At 42.3% G+C, this 17,028-nt stretch overlaps 1 protein-coding gene across 4 annotated transcripts in view; it reads right to left on the reverse strand.

Annotated features, from left to right (window-relative positions):
• Nucleotides 1–17,028, reverse strand: part of LOC117360501 (keratin-associated protein 5-5) — a 58,199-nt gene that overhangs the window by 10,258 nt on the left and 30,913 nt on the right. The window contains exons 1-2 of one of the 4 annotated variants that reach the window (XM_033944339.1): nt 11,560–11,718; nt 5,350–5,609 (exon numbers count right to left, since the gene is read on the reverse strand). The exons of 1 other annotated variant lie outside the window; for it this stretch is intronic. The gene's annotated coding sequence lies outside the window, so the exon portion shown is untranslated. Of the gene's footprint in view, nt 1–5,349; nt 5,610–11,559; nt 11,724–17,028 lie in introns of those variants that run through there. 2 more of the 4 variants (XM_033944341.1, XM_033944340.1) reach the window with 2 other exon arrangements.

Below are 17,028 nucleotides of genomic sequence, written 5' to 3' on the forward strand. Positions count from 1 at the left end.
CACCGCTGACACTTTTTAAAACCTGGTGAAGGGGGCATGAAGGGAAAAACGGCAGTAGCAAAATTGAAGCCCGAGGCTTCGATGGTGCCAACAGGCCCCGCCAGGGCCGAGCGAAAAAAGTAAAAAAAAAAAAATGGACTTTTTTTTTTTTTTACTAGAAAAGAAAAGAAAAAAAGAACGTGAATAGTTTCACGAGGAAAAATACATGAGCGGGAAGGCGAAAAAAAGGATTTTCCAACAGCTGTTGGAAAACACGCATCTTCTTAGCTCCACGGAAACTAAGAAACTGGGGACCGTGCGCCTCCGTCGGGTGGGAAGGCACTCGCGCACGCGCGGTGCGGCCTAGTTAGAACTTTCTAAGTTCTTAGAGTGCAATCACTCTAAAATTGTCCGTACCGGGGCTCTGTCGGTGCCGTCACCCATCAGTCAAGAATATGCTGCCTGCTTGTCCTGGGATAATACATAGTCACCAGGTCAATACACACGATATTTATTTTAAAATTTTATATACCGCTTACAATTCTAAGCAGTTTACCATCAACAATACATCTTATATCTAATAAAAGCTTCTGCTGCCCACATTGCTAATCATATTCTTACTTAATCACAAAATCTCATAGATAAAAGACTATGGGGTCCTTTTACTAAGATGAGCTAGCCGTTTTTGCACGCGCTAAATATTAGCGTGCGCTATAACAGCTAGTGCAACTTAGCTTTATAAGAAATCTCATAAATCCCATTCAACCATCAATCATATTTGCTCTTTTCACATGAACACATCAACAAAAAGCTGTGTCTTTAAAAGCCTCTTAAAAGTATCTCTAGGACTACACAAATGCAACTGACCTGGCATTGTGTTCCAAAGTTTCACACCAGCAACTGAAAACATAGAATTTCTAACTCTTGCATTCACTATATTACCTCTCCTTCTCAGTAGATAATCTCATGGCATTTTCTGATCTTAACACCTTTTTTGGGCGATACAATTAACATTTCTTGGAGCCATACAGGTGCTTTATCACATAGTGCTCGCTGGATTATCAATAGCACTTTGTATTGCACCCTTTGTTGTATAGGAAGCCAATGGAGCTGCTTCAAAACCGGCATAATATGGGTCATCCATGATACACCTATAATCATTCTAGCAGCTGAATTCATAAACACATGTAATGTCTTGCTCTTAGCTTTCACTACCTCCAAATATAATGCACTGCAATAGTCCAGTCTACCTAGGATCATCGCTTGCACCACAGTCCAAAAATCACATGGTACTAACATTGGCTTCAACCTATACAGCATATGCAGATATCCCATCTGAATTGTTTTCAAATTTTGATATCCCATTGTCAGTGGAGCTGTATAGCTTGAATTTTTGTTCCTCCATCCCTTTTGTTTTTTCGAGATATTCCATTGTCAGTGCAGAATCTAACCAAACTTCTAAAACCAGCATTTCCTTTTTAACTGGTAAATGACTTCCTAACACGGTCATGCTCTCCAGATCTCGTCTTTCTTTATCACTTTCCACTATTAACACCTCTGTTTTGTTAACATTCAGCTGCAAGTCATAGAACATAATTGCCGTTGCTGGGTCAGACCAGTGGTCCATTGTGCACTCTGCTCACGTGGCGGCCTTTAGGTCAAAGACCAGTGCCCTAACTAAGACTAGCCTTACCTGCGTACGTTCTGGTTCAGCAGGAACTTGTCTAACTTTGTCTTGAATCTCTGGATGGTGTTTTCCCCTATAACAGCCTCTGGAAGAGCGTTCCAATTTTCTACCACTCTCTGGGTGAAAAAGAAGTTCCTTACGTTTGTACGGAATCTATCCCCTTTTAACTTTAGAGAGTGCCCTCTCGTTCTCTCTACCTTGGAGAGAGTGAACAACCTGATTTATCTACTAAGTCTATTTCCTTCATTATCTTGAATGTTTTGATCATGTCCCCTCTGTCTCCTCTTTTCATGGGAGAAGAGGCCCAGTTTCTCTAATCTCTCACTGTACGGCAACTCTTCCAGCCCCTTAACCATTTTAATCGCTCTTCTCTGGACCCTTTTGAGTAGTACCGTGTCCTTCTTCATGTACGGCGACCAGTGCTGGACGCATTATTCCAGGTGAGGGCGCACCATGGCTTGGTACAGTGGCATGATAACCTTCTCTGATCTGTTCATAATCCCCTTCTTAATCATTCACATCCAATGTACAATTTTCTTCATATAAAAATTCAAACTCTTTCAAAATTCCTCCTCATCCTTACCCACAGGAAAGAAAAACAAAATATCATCAGCATATAATCTATACTGCACCTGTAAGCTCTGAAAACCTGTGCCTATCCCTGCCATATATGAGGGTTATTTCATAAATAATGCACAGGTTGGCAACATTGGGGAGTGGATGATGCAATTGCAGAAAGCCTCGTTTCACTTTCATTTCAGTGCTTGAAGCAGCAGAATGTGTGCTTAGGAGCTCTGTAGTGTACATAGTGTGGCTGTGACAAGTATGGGAAATGGAGGCTGCAGGTATCTCAGGTAATATGTCTGTTGACGATCAGAGATCGTACATTAAGATTATTACACTAAGCACCTTGGTGTTGTATGTAATATTGACCACATCAATATGTTCATCATATTATTATATTTGATGCATCATCATTGTTATACAAGTTTTAATGTTGTATTTGTTGCTGTTTGCATCAATAAAAATTGTTTGAACTTAAGACTGAAACTCTATGTGGTAAACACCCGACAGAAATCCAGTGCATTACGTGAAGTTTGTGGGGAGTTAACAGTGGACCATAGTACAGTTTCTTGGTAGGCAACTCGTTTTCGGAGTGGTCATGTGAGCATAGATGATGATGATGATGATGTAAGACCAGGAAGGCTGAAATCAACAACCGATGAACGATGTGTGAAACTTGTGGCTGATACTCTTGAACATGATCATCGTGCGACATGCAAGGAACTTTCCGAAACCACAGGGATTCCACTGAAATCAGTATACCAAATTCTGATAAATGATTTAAAAAAGAGAAAAATTTCTGCGCGATAGGTCCCCCACTTCTTGACTGCTGAACAGCAGCAGAGATGCCTGGACAATGCAACAGTACTGAAACAAAGATTCGATGTTGAAGGTCAGGCATTCTTGAATCACATTGTTGCTATTGATGAAACGTGGGTCAGAGACTTTGAGCCGGAGATGAAATCACAGTCCAACGAGTGGAGAGCTCCATCTTCCCCACGACCCAAAAAATTTCGACGAGCTCAATCAAAAGTCAAACAAATGACGATTTTTGCTTATGATCATGAAGGCATCATCATCACAGACAAAGTTCCATGTGGAAGAAGTGTCACAGCAGTGTATTATCATGATTTTTTGCAAAAAAAAAATGCACAAAACCTGACCTCAGTTGCTCTTGGCTGGGCCACTCATTCTTCACAACAACGCTCACCCACACATAGGGAATGTCATCATTGAAAAACTACGTGAATACGGCTGGGAGGTGTTACCTCCTGCTTCCTACAGTCCAGACATGAGTCCACCAGACTTCAACCTTTTTCCAAAGTTGAAACAACCTATGCGTGGACATCATTTTGCATCTCTGGAAGAGCTTTCTTCCGCTGTTACCCGAGCCATTAGGCAACTGAACAAAAACGGTGTCTTGGATAGGATAATGAAGCTTCCTGGACGTTGGGACTCAGTCATTGCAAAGCAGGGAGACTATATTGAAGGATTGTAAAGAAATACTTGAAAAAAAATAAAATAAACATGTAAAAAAAAAAAAGTGTGCATTATTTATGAAATGACCCTTGTAGATATAATAAAACTATATAATATAAAACAATCAATCAAATACTACACAAGTCAATTCTTTTTACGAGAATGTAACTCCATCAACATATTTGTGCTCTGCTTATTTGCTTACTGCACAATGGAGCAAAATGTTAGCATTAGGCTTGTGTTAGGAAACCATGCCCCAGTCTTTAGCACACAGCTCCAACACGTTACTGCATTAAGGTCAGAGGGCTGTGGCTAAGAGGACAGATTTCAATTTTAGAATAACATAGGTGTGTCCATACTATGACCCATGAAATCAGTACCAGCTTAACCATTAGGCAGACTAGGTAGTCACCTAGGGCAGCGGGACCACCATACAGTGCAACTAAACTCAAAGTAAAACGGGTAAAGTTACTCATTAGATAGTCACCTACTTGGATTGATAGTAACTAAATATTGTGCAACAAGATTAGCATACTACACATTCTCTGGATCAGTTGTACACACAGATTTTTTCCATCAAGTCAGTCATTCTTTTTATCCATCTCATTTCCTTCCCATATTCTCCTATAAATTTCATCTTTCTCTTCACTGTCTATTGAAACAATGATATAACTCAACAGCATTCTCCATGTAGGGAAGTTTCAACTGCAGACTATTTGGAGTCATAAGAACACATAAGTTAATTGGTACAGCACTATACTCCTTGATATTTATGAGCTTGAATGGTCTACCTAAATGGGTCACTGCTGCAGAGACATTGAAACTATAATCTGTTTACTTATATTAGCTTTTCACAAAACTTTGGACTTTATTTTCACATTATGGAGATTTAAGAATTACTTATGAATCTATGAAGTTATTTAAAAATCATTTATTCTAACAAGATGGTGCAATGATTGATTCTATGAAAGTTTAAAAAAAAGGGTTTTTCCCTATGCTGAGTTATTTTACTCTACTTTTGGATTCTAAACGCCATTTTTAAAACTGTATTAATAACTATTATTGTTCCTTGTTTGCTGTTTGTACTACCTAAACAATTGGCATAAAATATTTGTCAGCTTTATGAGCCATCGGCTCTTTAACTGAATATCCTCTTGGTTTTGTTTGAGTTTGAAGTTTTAATTTGGAAGAAACGTTTTGGCATCCACAAATCCATTTTACACGTATTCAATCGATTTCGTTTGCACTAAAATTTTTAGGACACATTAATGAACCTAAAGTACGTTAACAAAGGTGCATCCCTAGTCTTTACGTGCCAAAATGGTTATAAAAATAAAACAAAAAAGGGAAATGCCATTCACATCCCAAGCCTATATTTATTTTGCTGATGCTTAGAGTCATCCTTAAACAAAAGCTATTTGAAACTGAACAAAAATATGAGATCAAGAACTGCATCCACAGTAGGATACTGCACAGAGTAAGACAATTCACCGCATGAAGGAAAGCCAGTACGTGAAAATTACATCACAATATAATATAATTTATCGGAGCTAAGACTGCGCAGATACCATCTAGTTCATAACATACTGCAGCGTCCGGCAACTAATTACGAGTATTATTCTCGCACACCCTCAGCTTACCGCAAACTTATGCTACAGTACACATTCAATACCCTCAAAAGCTTGGACTTCAAGCGACTGGGCGGAGAACTCGACCATACTTAGCTGATTGACTTTAGGAGGCAGGTCAGAGCACTCAATCAACCTCAGTTGATTGGCCCCGGGCACCCAGGAAGTGAAATTGGAAGGCAAGTAAGCACAGCAAGTTAGATTGAAGGTAAATTCGTTTGCCTCCAGTTGTAAGCATTTTGTCCTCACTGTTGCATAAAGTGTAAGTAAATCTACGAAGAAAACAAAACAAAAAAATAAATACTGTAAATAAAACCGTACTAATACGATCATAAATTTTGCTAACTCTAGCAACACTGAAGCTTTCCTGCCTCCCAGCGTCTCCACGTTGCCATGAAGACAATGGGGCGGAGCAACTGTCTTTTTGATCTCATACATTTATGTATCTGAAGACGGAATTTCTTTTGCACCGTTACAATCGAATACAATTTGGATGGGTTTCCCGCCAATAAGGGACTAGTTTTGAGAGCCAGCCGCGGACGATCTTTGAGAGTTACAGATTTATTCGACCAAAGAGTGCTCTAAGTCTTATTCTAGTGCTCCTGTAGCATCAATGCGTTTCAAGCCTCCTTCTAGTACTTCTTAATGATTGCTCTCGTCACAACCTGTTCACTGCAACACGTTGAAGGTTAGCCAGCAAGGTGTCAGAATACACTGTGCAAAGAAAGGCACACACTTTTGCAACATGGAAAAACTAGGAAGGCTGGAGCTATATGCTTCAGGCTTTTACTTACATAAATGACAGCAGATACACGACCTGTATGTTTCACCGGGACTGCCCGCCCTAACAGTCTATCAATTTATGATTGAACCAACAATACAATAATAGGTATTTAACATTTTACTGAGTTCCAAGTTTAAGAAGTCTTTCCCTTACCCACCGAGATATATAGCTCCTACACACATAGCATTCCTAGGGTTACCAGTCAGGTAAAAAAAAAAAAAAAGAAGTTGCCCAAAATTCAGTGATCAGAACTTTGTTTAGATTGGGGATACGAGAAGACATGACAGAATATTATGTGAGCTTGTACTGGCTGAAGTTGATAGACAGGATTTGCCTTTAAGCTATTGCTAATCGTTTATTTATTTAGTCAAATTTCTAGCCTGTCCTCCCAGAAGAGCCCAGAACCTGTTACAAGTTTACATACACAGTAGAAGGTTTAGCATCAAGATTACAATTTCATATACAGCAGATAAACAGAACAACAAATTAAAAGGACGAAGAGAAGTAGTAGAAATTCCTATGTATATGTTTTGGGTACTGAGCACAACTTGGTTCCTAAATATTTTGTTGAGAGCATTCTGCCATGTGTTCTGTCTCATCCACTTTGATCTGCAGAACAATTAGAACTGCAAATTCCATCTGTAAAAAAGCTGAGGCTAACATTATCTAGGGATAGTATATTACATTGTATATAGGGCCTAGGGAATGGAGTCCATTCGTCAGCAACAGAATATACAGAATTTTAAGATTGCTTAAATGGAATCTTTTTTGCCAGATAAAATACAGATTGTGTGGTTTATGAGGAAGAGATGATGACAGTAAGGTGCTGGTCACCTATGTATTTTATTGTTTGTATTTTTGCTCATTTTGTATGTGTATTTATTGTTGATCTGGTATGTATTTTTGTATGTTAGTTTGTAACCCGCCCTCAGTAAGGGTGGGATATAAATAAATAAACCAAACCAGAACACGTGGTCCTAGCCCGCGCAGGAACCTCTTCTGTCCTTCACTGCAGTTGATTTGAGTTATCTTGTAATTGTAGTACCCCTCCTGAAGAAGCCAGCGGGTGAAACCTAGGTTGGGGGGGTCGGTATTGTGAATAAACGGAGGAGCCCGGAGCAGTTATGTGTACCATCTACACCATTCAAAGTTAAGTTGTTGTGAAATTTATGATTTTATTTTTATTTAAGTTTTATTTTCTGTTATTTAGTCTTTGTTTGGTGGAGGAGACTGTGAACAACTATGATGGTCTCCTTAACAGCTGCCCCGTGAACTTGTTTCACCGGACCTCAGCTGTGGGTCTGAGTGTTCACTTAACCACATCAGCCTTGTGTTGAAATTAGTGCTTGAAGTAAAACAAAGGTGATTAGTACAACAGTGATTTATAAGCATCACCTTGGATAAATATATTCCCTTGCTGTTTTTTGATTATAATCCATCCTTGCCATTTTCAAGGCTCAGATCCTAAAAGTCTGCCTGGCCCTACTTCCCAACTACTGGAGCTGCTGTTGAAGCCCACTCTAGTGCATCCTAATCGATACTGCCATATACAGCCCCAGACTGCAGAAGTCTGTTTGGCATTGGCTTCACTTCCCCACTGCTCGAATTGCTGTCTAAGCTCTTGTCACCTGCTGGCTCCTTGTAGTGGCAAAGCCAGACAACCACTTTTGGGTAGGCCAAAGTAGTGATTTAGCACAAAATTATCTAACTCTCCCTTCTGTGCACCTATTAAACACTTCACCTTCCAGAGGTTGCCAGCTAGAACTCACACACACTGTTCACATTGCCCAGAGGCTTCGCTGCAACTTCCCATTTCAGTGTTTTTATCAAATTTTAAATAAACTTAAAAAAAACTAAGAGGGGAGTTCAATAATTTATCTACCTGAGTATGAAAGAAATGAAAGAAAGTAGCAAGCATGTTGTGACATGTCTCAAGGTTACTCATGCACAGTTGCGGCTCAGTGCGAGTCTAATATTCCAAGAGACAGGATGTTGAGAGTCCTCATGTGAATCAAGTAAGAAACTTCTAGATTTGGAGCACTGTTCAGTGATAAAATTTCTCTCAAAAGAATGGATAAAGCCAAAGGACATCCATGAACACATGACTGCAGTTTATGGTGAGTCTGCCCCATCATCCTATAAGGTAAAATTTTGGAGCAAGCATTTTTTTAAATTTGTCATTTCCATACAACCAATATAAATGGTACAAGAAATACTGAATATATATAACTTAGTTAATATTGACTAAACAAAAAATGTACAAAGCAATATATATCTTATATAGTCCTCTATTAAGGAAGCAAAGCAAGACACAAACAAAAAAAACTCTGGGGAGAGGGGACATAAGTACAATAGAAAAAGTAAAAAAAAGCAAAAGAGCAATCTAAACACCACACTAAACAACTTGATTCAATTCATTCTGGCTGTGTTGAGATCCCCTTACTCTCTATGAAAAAACCTAATTGGGCCGGTTCAAAAAAAAAAAAAAATTTATTCCCTTGATAGGAAACAAAACATTTTCAAGGAAATCTTAACTGAAAAATTGTCCCCAAAGAAATCACTGTAGAACGAAATTGCAAAAATTATTTCCTCCTGGATTGTGTCCATTTCGAGACGTCAGGAAATATGTATACCCTTTCACCTAAAAAGGTGACTTGCTTTAATTTAAAGTATAATTTCAACAGCATTTCTTTATCCTGCAAAAATACAAGAGAGACTAACAATGTCACCCGACCCAGTGTTTCAATATCAGATTGCAATATAGCAGATAAATCCAATTGCATAGTTTCAGCTTCTAAACCTTTTTCTTTTTGCACTTTCTTTAGATAGTAGACTCTCTGCGTCGGAGGAAGATTCAGTTCTGGAACTTTTAAGACTGTTAACATAAAGTTCTTAAAGAGTTCCTGTGGAGACATAAAACTAGCTATCGGGAAATTAAGAATCCTTAAATTCAAATTTTTTTGTTGATTTTCTAGGTTTTCTATCTTCCTCAGAAACATCATTTTATCAGTCATTTGTTTAGTGACCAGATTTTTATTTTCAGTTGTTAATTTCTCTAACTTAGAAAGTTCAATCTTCTGTTGTTGAAGTGAAGTCTCCAAAAGAGTTATCCTGGATGAAGAGTTTAAAGTAATCGATATAAAGTTTGTACAAACCGAGTGCAGGTTTTCTGTTGCTGACCAGAGTCAAGAGTCACTGCCTGTGGTTTTTCACCCTCCCCACCGCTGGTTCCCACAGGTTCTGAGCTCTCAATGTGCAACGGCTCCTGTTTCAGAGTCGGCATTGATGAAATTACTTCTGGGGCTGTTTCGGCAGCAGTACGTGCCGTGCTCATTGTATTTGGCAAGAGCCTCTTGCATCGTCTGCTCAGCCAACGTTTCCCTGGGCTTTGGGGGCATGTGCGGTCCTTGCGGGCTCAACGAGAGCTCGCCATCCAAGCTGTGCTCTTCCTCAGTCACAGCTGTAGATACACCCGATGAGTAGGGTTGGACTGTAAAAGCTGTTATTACAGTCTGTTGCGGTATTGAAGAGCCAGAGGTAGGTAGAGAAAAAACCCCTCTGTTTTCCTTCTTTTAGGCATCAAAGGAATTATTTACCAAAATGGGGTTTCAAAGAAACAATTGCCGTTAGAACAGAAGCTCTCAACATTGCTACTGCTCAGGATGCCATCTTGCCTCCTGGAGCAAGCATTTTAAGTGGGGTAGACAATCCACTGAAGATGACCCTCACATTGAATGGCCTGTGGAAGCAACTTCCACAGAAATGTGCGAGGAAGTCAAGGATTTAATTTTGTAAGACAACGAATTAAGGTTTCCCGAATAGCTGAAGCAATGGGCATCTCAGCAGGTACATTTTGGAAAATAATTCATGAAAAATTGGGCATATCCAAGGTTAGTGCACAATAGGTTCTAAGACATGCTGTGCTGAGTTCTGAAGAAATCTCTTCGTGGACAGTGGTTTTCAAATAATGAAGATGTCAAGGAAGCTGTGATGTCTTGGTTTGAAAGTCAGACAGAAGAGTTATTTTCAAAGGGGTTAAAGTCTTTGCAGGAAACCTGGATGATGTGTATGGAACTATCAGACAACTATATTGAAAAATAAAACACAAGGTAGATAAATTATTGAATGCCACTTGTACGTCAGAGGGAAGGCTCTGGATTGGATGTGAAGTATGAGTGAGAAGAATAAGAGACCAGGAGAGATGGTGGGAGTCTTTAACTGTGGGGCTGAGATTCTATCAACTGCAGCATGAATGCTGTGTTCAACCCTGACCTGAACCAGTCTGTTTTTATCATTTTATTTCATTTGTTTTATTTATTTATACTACCTTGGAAAAATCATACATAAGAAAATAAAATCATATTGAACAAAAATGAAACAAATTACAGTTGCTCTTTAGACCTTCAAATAAAGGGAAAGAACTAAAGGAAAAAAAAGCAAAGTATTTAAAAAATTACAATATTCTAAGGAAACTAAAGATGGTGCCTAATGATGGTCTGTGCTTCATCTTTTTTTTTTTTTTCTTAAGAACTGTCCTTATAAGAGTTATATTGGAAATTACCCCTTTGTTGGTCAAAAAAGAAGTTGAGTGGAATCAAAAGACATACACCCCCCTCTTCTACAAAACCGCGCTTACGTTTTTTAGCGCAGAGAGCCATGTTGAATGGCCCGCACTGCTCCTGACACTCATAGGAACTCAATGAGCGTCAGGAACAGCGCGGACCATTCAGCGCGGCTCTCTGCGGTTTTGTAGAAGAGGGGGATAAACATCTTGAAGGGTAATCAAGCATTTACAATGGTAACTAGAACAAATGTACCTCCCAATTGCAGGCCTTGTGGCCACAACATTAAAAATAGCCATCTCCTCTTCTGGATTGCTTTTGATACATCCGGAAATATGCAAACTTTATACAATTCATAAACAAAACCTCTTTATACTTAAAGAGTCATGCTCTATCAAAATCCAATGCCAAATGAATTAATAATGTTGCTAGTACCTGAATGTAAACCACTTAGACTATAAGTGGTATATAAATGCTTAAATAAATAAATAAATAGAACCAGATCTTCCATATCTTAATGTTCAAGGAAACTTGTTAAGTCCAAACTGCTCATCAAAAGTCCTTGTTGATTAGGAACCATTTTCTTCTTTTCCAACAGGAATTAGATTTTAGAAACAGAGGATATGAAGCTTCAGAAACCTTTAGTACTTCTGAAAGTTATGAAAACACGAGAACTTCTGCCATTTCCATCATGGTAGTAATGCTGTGGAACAAATGAACTGGACCGCTAAGGGTGTTATCTGATATTCAGAAGTTTAAAAAATACTTAAAACTGCACTTTTTAGAAGCTTTTCAATAAATACATTTAAATAAAGATATTTTTAAAATATTTTTTGAGCAGAAAGATTAAGGTTTAAAAAGTGATTAGGTTCTTACCTTGATAATATCCAGTAGATAGGGATGATATGCTGAACCATAGGATACTCAATCCATTCTGGCAAGCATACTGCTGAAAGATGTCAAATCACAGCTTTTGAACACCTCTTCCTTCTCCCCGGTCTCTGCTGCCCCTTCAGTTCATACCAACGCATGTGAGAGCTCTAGAGGAAAAGACAGGAGAAGGAGGAACACGGGGAACTTTCCAAAACCAAGATTCTGATCTGCTCAAATAATGGTATAACAATCAATAATGAAACTATAGTTTATAAATGAACAAACATTGCCATTGAACAGTAATACACATCAAATAAAAGCAACAGCTTGAATATTGCCAGTTTCACTAGTGGCCAGATCGGGAGCCCTTTCCAGCAGGGCACCTAGCATCATCTACACCCCTCCCCCGTTCCAGCAGGGGAGAGAACTATAGGAGGAGCAGCGCTGACGGTGCTCGGCACCAACTGCCAGTTTCACTAATGGCCAGATTGGGAGCCCTTTTCAGCAGGGCACCTAGCATCATCTACACCCCTCCCCCGTTCCAGCAGGGGAGAGAACTACAGGAGGAGCAGCGCTGACGGTGCTCGGCACCAACTGCTAGTTTCATTAGTGGCCAGATCGGGAGCCCTTTCCAGCAGGGCACCTAGCATCATCTACACCCCTCCCCCGTTCCATCAGGGGAGAGAACTACAGGAGGAGCAGCGCTGACGGTGCTGGGCACCAACTGCCAGTTTCACTAGTAGCCAGATCGGGAGCCCTTTCCAGCAGGGCACCTAGCATCATCTACACCCCTCCCCCGTTCCAGCAGGGGAGAGAACTATAGGAGGAGCAGCGCTGACGGTGCTCGGCACCAACTGCCAGTTTCACAAATGGCCAGATTGGGAGCCCTTTTCAGCAGGGCACCTAGCATCATCTACACCCCTCCCCCGTTCCAGCAGGGGAGAGAACTACAGGAGGAGCAGCGCTGACGGTGCTCGGCACCAACTGCTAGTTTCATTAGTGGCCAGATCGGGAGCCCTTTCCAGCAGGGCACCTAGCATCATCTACACCCCTCCCCCGTTCCAGCAGGGGAGAGAACTACAGGAGGAGCAGCGCTGACGGTGCTGGGCACCAACTGCCAGTTTCACTAGTAGCCAGATCGGGAGCCCTTTCCAGCAGGGCACCTAGCATCATCTACACCCCTCCCCCGTTCCAGCAGGGGAGAGAATTACAAGAGGAGCAGCGCTGACGGTGCTCAGCATCAACTGCCAGGTTCACCAGTCGCCAGATTGGGAGCCCTTTCCAGCAAGGGAGAGCCGACAGAGGAGAGCTGCAGTCTGACGCTCAGACCAACGGTCGGTTCGGGAGCCCGTTCCAGCAAGGTACCCAACACCTTCACTCCTCCCCCATTCCGAAGGGTCTACCTCTGAGGATCTCGCATCATGAGCGGCAGCGGTGGAGATTACCTTGCCAGAGATGTCGCCTGTTCTTGGAGGAAACTCGGGACCCAGATGATAGCCATCGGAACTGGGGTTGACAGCGGTTAAAGAATAGAATGGGAATGGTGGTTGAAGTGAATTGGGGTGGAGATGGAGGTGGGTATGGAGAGGGATAGGGATATGATGTATTCCGGAAAGGCATTTAAGATCTGGTGTTAAATGATCATAATAATTACAAGTCAAAGATCTTGATGCTTTTTTGGAGTGTGTTTCTGTTTCTCTCTATGCTTATTTTTATCTCTATTTTGTTTACTTTAATTATTATTTTAATTCTATCTTTAAATTATTTATTCATTACTTGTTGGAATATTTCATTTCTATCTCTATCTCTACCTCTGTCTTTTTATTTTTCATACTGTTTCTTCAGGTACTTTAGTTAGATTGTGATTCTTTGGGACAGTTAGGGAATTTCCAAGTACCTATCTTATTTATTTAGATTTTATTTATTGTATCTTTAATGCATCATTTTTGTAAACCGCTTAGAAACCTCACGGTTATTAGCGGTATATAAGAATTAAATTAAATTAAATATTAGTGGAGCTCAATTATCTCTTGAGATTCTATATAAAACTAATTCTGAACCCATAATCCGACTGGCAAAGTCATCTTAGATATGGAGAGGATCATGAAGCTTAAGGCAGAAACAGGTGCAGCAGAAATTATTGAGCAGGGAGTTCAGCATACCATCCCTTTCTACTGGAAAAGATATTATCAAGGTAAGAACCTAATCTCTTTTTCCAATGCAATAGGGATGGTATGCTTAACAATGGGGACGTACCTAAGCAGTCTCCAAAGTCCAGGGTGGGATAGATAAAGCCTGCTCTCAGTACAGATGATCCAAACACAGAATCCTCCTGTGCTGCCACATCTATTCTAAAGAATTTAGCAAACTTGTGAAGGGAAGACTATGAAGCAGATCTATATATCTCCTCCAGAGGTATCGCCTGTGATTCTATCCAAGAGGAGGCTACTCCTTGTCAAATGTGCTTTCAGTGACACAGTGATTGTTTGCCACAGCCAATGTATGTAGAGGTGATTGCCTGCAAAAAGAGAAACTGAAGGGGCAGCAGAGACTAGGAAGGAGGAGGTGTTCAAAAGCTGCATTGACATCTTTCTGCAGTATGCTTGCGAGAATGGATTGAGTACTTTATGGTTCAGCATACCATTCCTATTGCACTGGAATATACCTTAGGAAAACTAATCTAAGATTTTGGCATCAAATTGCATTTTCTAAAATTTGAAGCGCAATATTCATCTTTCATTTCAAAAAAAGCAATGTTACTTACCGTAACAGTTGTTATCCAGGGACAGCAGGCAGCTATTCTCACTAGTGGGTGATGTCATCAGACAGAGCCCCGGTACGGACGTCTCACAAGCACGTGTTGCTTGTAGAAACTTAAAGTTTCTAGATGCCCGCACCGCGCATGCGCCGGTGCCTTCCTACCCGGAGATCCGGGCGTGTCTCCTCAGTTCAGGTAGCTAGCCTGAGAAGCCAACCCAGGGGAGGTGGGTGGGACGTGAGAATAGCTGCCTGCTGTCCCTGGATAACAACTGTTACGGTAAGTAACATTGCTTTATCCCAGGACAAGCAGGCAGGTATTCTCACTAGTGGGTGACCTCCAAGCTAACCTCAGTGGGATGGAGGGGGAGTTGGCGACTTAAGAGAATAAATTTTTCAATACTGTTTGGCCAAACTGTCCATCCCGTCTGGAGAGGGTATCCAGACAATAATGTGAGGTGAATGTGTGAACCGAGGACCAGGTGGCAGCCTTGCAAATTTCCTCGATTGGTGTTGATCTGAGGAATGCTACTGAGGCTGCCATTGCTCTGACCTTATGGGCTGTGACCTTACAAGGAAGTGATAATCCAGCCTGGGCATAGCAGAAAGAGATACAAGCCACCATCCAATTAGAGATGGTGCGCTTTGATACGGGTCTTCCCAACTTGTTAGGATCGAAGGAGACAAAAAGTTGAGGAGTGGTTCTGTGTGGCTTGGTGCGATCCAGGTAGAAAGCCAAGGCACGTTTGCAGTCTAGAGTGTGAAGGGCCGATTCTCCGTGGTGAGAATGAGGCTTAGGGAAGAATACTGGAAGTACAATGGATTGGTTGAGATGAAATTCGGAGACCACCTTAGGCAGGAATTTCGGGTGAGTGCGGAGGACCACCTTGTCATGGTGGAATACTGTGAATGGTGGGTCCGCCATCAATGCCTGGAGTTCGCTGACTCTGCGAGCGGACGTAAGGGCTACAAGGAAAAGCACTTTCCAGGTGAGATACTTCAGAGGGGCCCTGTTGAGTGGTTCAAACGGGGGCTTCATGAGGTGGGAAAGGACTACATTGAGGTCCCAAACTACTGGGGGTGGTTTGAGAGGGGGGTTAACATGGAAGAGTCCTTTCATAAATCTGGCGACCACCGGATGGGCCGAGAGGGGTTTCCCTTGTAGAGGCTGGTGGAACGCCGCAATAGCGCTCAGGTGGACTCGTATGGATGTGGACTTGAGCCCAGATTGAGATAGGTGTAGGAGATAGTCCAGCACGGAGGATAAGGAAGCTCGCTGAGGTTCCTTTGACTTAGAAACGCACCATGAGGAGAATCTGGTCCATTTCTGGGAGTAGCATTGTCGAGTGGCGGGCTTCCTGGAAGCTTCCAAGACCTCCCTCACTTCTTGTGAGAATTGGTGAGGGGTTACGTTGAGAGGAACCAAGCTGTCAGGTGGAGAGACTGCAGGTTGGGATGAAGTAGTGATCCTTGATGTTGAGTAAGTAGTGAAGGAAACACTGGAAGTGGTACTGGTTCCCTGCTGCTGAGTTGAAGTAGGAGGGAGAACCAAGGTTGTCTGGGCCACCGAGGAGCTATTAGAATCATGGTGGCCCGTTCGAGTTTCAGCTTGACCAGAGTCTTCTGGATCAGCAGAAATGGTGGGAACGCATATAGAAATCGTTTCCCCCAGTTCAGTAGAAACGCATCTGCCTCGAGGCGATGAGGAGTGTAGATCTTGGAGCAAAACTGAGGCAGTTTGGCGTTGTGGGGAGCCGCAAAGAGGTCTATCTGAGGCGTCCCCCATTGCGTGAAGATTTGGTGAAGGGGGTTGGAATGGAGAGTCCATTCGTGCGGTTGTAGCAGACGGCTTAGTTTGTCTGCTAAGACGTTGTTCTCCCCCTGGATGTATACTGCTCTGAGTAGGGCGTTGTGGCGCACCGCCCAGTCCCAGACTCGTAGAGCTTCCTGGCAAAGGAGGGCCGAGCCCGTGCCTCCTTGCTTGTTGATATAATACATGGCGGCCTGATTGTCTGTGCGAATGAGGATTACCATGTCGTGGAGTCGGTGTTGGAACGCTTGGAGCGCATTGAAGATGGCTCTGAGTTCCAATAGATTGATTTGGTGTAGTCTTTCCGCACTGGTCCAGAATCCTTGGGTGCGGAGACCCTCCAGGTGGGCCCCCCATGCGTAATTCGACGAATCGGTTGTGAGAACTTTCTGATGGGGGGGAGAGTGCATCAGCAAACCTCTGGATAGATTCGAAGAGGTCATCCACCAGAGTAGAGACTGCCGAAGAGCAGGTGTGACTACGATGCGTTTGGACAGTGGATCGGATGTCTGATTCCACTGTGATGCCAGGGTCCACTGGGGGATTCTGAGGTGGAGTCTGGCAAAGGGTGTCACGTGTACTGTGGAGGCCATATGGCCCAGGAGCACCATCAGTTGTCTCGCCGGTAGGGTTTGGCGGGTAGCCACCGACTGGCAGAGATGAAGAAGAGACTCCATGCGTTGCCGGGGCAGGAATGCTCGGAGTCGGGTGGTGTCCAGGACCGCTCCGATGAAGGGGAGGGACTGGGTGGGTTGTAGATGAGACTTGGAGAAGTTGATCTCGAAGCCCAAATTCTGGAGGAAGTAGGTTGTAGCCAAGGCCGCCGAAGTGACCTCTGGGGCTGACGGGGCCTTGATGAGCCAGTCGTCGAGGTATGGAAACACCTGTAGACCCCTGTCCCGGAG

This window comes from Geotrypetes seraphini, chromosome 5, assembly GCF_902459505.1.
Source record: "Geotrypetes seraphini chromosome 5, aGeoSer1.1, whole genome shotgun sequence".
Lineage (NCBI taxonomy): Eukaryota > Metazoa > Chordata > Amphibia > Gymnophiona > Dermophiidae > Geotrypetes > Geotrypetes seraphini.